The sequence below is a fragment of the Chinchilla lanigera genome, unplaced genomic scaffold (assembly GCF_000276665.1).
Source record: "Chinchilla lanigera isolate Chin_1 unplaced genomic scaffold, ChiLan1.0 scaffold00035, whole genome shotgun sequence".
Taxonomy (NCBI): Eukaryota; Metazoa; Chordata; class Mammalia; order Rodentia; family Chinchillidae; genus Chinchilla; species Chinchilla lanigera.
Genome location: NW_004955436.1, coordinates 3,812,049 through 3,814,444, shown reverse-complemented (window position 1 = coordinate 3,814,444; position 2,396 = coordinate 3,812,049). Strand labels below are relative to the sequence as shown.

General features: G+C 45.5%; 1 pseudogene; it reads right to left on the bottom strand.

Annotated features, from left to right (window-relative positions):
* LOC102026671 overlaps positions 1-549 on the bottom strand; it is a 1,798-nt pseudogene extending 1,249 nt beyond the window's left edge.
* Positions 550-2,396: the final 1,847 nt, after the last annotated feature.

Sequence of the window (2,396 nt, the reverse complement as noted above, 5' to 3'; positions counted from 1 at the left end):
TAAGGCTCTGTATTTCATTCTGAGCACTGTCTTGCATACAAGGTGTAAGCAGGTACCGAAACGGAGTGCTGCGAAGCTGTAGGTCGTTTCGTTGGTATGAGTGACTGCTCGAAAGAACAATAACTCTGGCAAAGCTGCTACTTTTCACCCAGGAAAGGAGTTTCTCACAGAATGAGCTGGATTTATACTTAATAAAAATAGATCTTAACTGAAGAGCCACTAACTTTCTTGAAGGCAATGAATATACTTCAGTATTTATACTGAGTTCTGTTGAATTTTCTTCTGCTGTTGCATATGGGTTATTTCCAACCATTGGCACCAGACAATCAGTATAGAAGTAACCAATCTTAGACATGTTCAGTGTAGAAATAATCAGATCTATTGCAAGCTGGCCAACATTTCCAACAGATACCGCTGGCAGCAGCAGGGTGCAGCCGGAGAGGTCGGGGCCCGACTCCCCGCAGGGCACGAACATGGTCGCGGCAGGGGAGGGAGCGTGGCCCTGGCGTGAGGAGGACCAGGGCCTCGGGGAAGACCCCGGAATCCGGAACTCAGAGATTCTTTTATATATTTTCATTTCCCAGGATGTTTTGTGCATTCTAACTGTTGGGTGAAAATTAACATCTTGATTACTTAGCATATAGGACAGCAAGACCGTTCTTACCTTTTAGGGGTTCGTCCCAGTATCTTCTTGAGGTCCTAGTAAATTATACTTTTATTCCACACAGACAGGCTGAATGCATAAATGATAAAACAGTGAGATGGAAGAAATGTAGGCGGAGGCAGAGCTACACTAAAATCGAACTCTTTCCACCGTGAATGTGTGAAAGCCTTGAGCATATTCTTAGCCTCTATGTGCTGTTTTTCTCAACTGTCAATGAGTAATAAGTACCTACCATGCAATATTATCATGAAACAACATGTATAAATCTTTTTAAAATGTGATCTCTGTTACATGTTAGTAAAGTTTTCCACCTGAATCTGCCCTTTCATCTCTGTGTGTTTATCTTTCAGTGGAGAAGTTTGTCGTTTGACCCCATTGCACACTTTGCCTATTTTCACCATTTACGATTTTCCCACACCTACTGGAACGAGTGCTTTGTCCTTTCTCTGTCAGGCAGGGTCTCCTCCTTAACAACCCATTCTCCTGAGGTATCCCCTGAAGAACCTCACTCACTGCCCACCCTGACGCTGGCGCCCACTCAGCTCCAGGGCGTGTTCTCTGGAAACCTGAGCACACCACTCAGGTTGTACTCCCACTGCCAGGATCATTGTTACCCTGGCAAACTCGGCCCCTTACAGGAGCAGGCCTTAGGTTCCTACATCCTAGTTCCTTCTCCCCAGCTTGGCCGCCGACCCTCTTCCTTGCTTCTACACTGGACTTTGGCACAATCGGTTTGGGTCCCTGACTCCGAACACCTCACTCGGTCCACGACTTACTTTCTGGGTGGATTATTCTGGTTCTTGCATTGTAACAATTGCCTCATGCCACTGGAACCCCACTCTGTGGACTCCACTGAGGCTGCTCTTCCCTTCTCCCTTGACCTGCCGCAGGATTTGTAATCTGGATCACTCCTTTGTATCCACCTTCAGTTCCCTTGACCTTCCAGCCCCCTTGTGAAAATCCCAGTTCAGATTAAATCCCAACATCACCGACCAGCACAGCTGAACATGGCAGGAGAAAGCATGCAGGGAGGCTGAGGTTTCATCTCCCTTTCATAACTCAACTTGTTTGTTTCATTAAACATTCCCTGGACATTGTACTACACTTCCCTAGCAAAACTGTTTCTCTACCACCCAACATAGCATATTATAAACTCTGACAGTCACCTAATATCTTCCTTACTTTGCTTCTTCTGTAACTGCCCAAATGAAACTGATTTTAAAATTCCACTTTGTGTCACTTTTAACACCCTACAGCATTTGTGTCCGTAGACGTCTTTCCTCCTATTACAGTGGATGTGACTCGGCCGTACAAATGCCTGAAACAGCGCTAAATCTCATTCCTCTTGTTTAATCAAGGATCCAGTTCCTTCAATAATCCCTTGTAGTGTCTCATTTTATGCCCGCTACCTGTGCTGCGTGCCTACACGTGTTTGCATGTGAAAATAGCCGTGCATGTGCTCAGATTTCTTCACCGCTTCCGTCGCATTCTTCTGCTCTCTACGGCACAGGAATCCCCCTCAGGCAGCTGTCTCTGTATTTTCTTCAGTTTCTGTCTTCTTAATTCTCTGTTCAGTTCATTGGCTCTTTTATCTTCAGCCTTGTGACCTCTGTTTTGCTCAAATCTAATGGTCGGTTTTCTGCTCTCATTACACATGATTGCTCTAGCTTTTGGTATAACTGACCTTGCTTTCTTGAAGTTTCCTTCCCTTGGTTTCTAAGGTGTGGGCCTC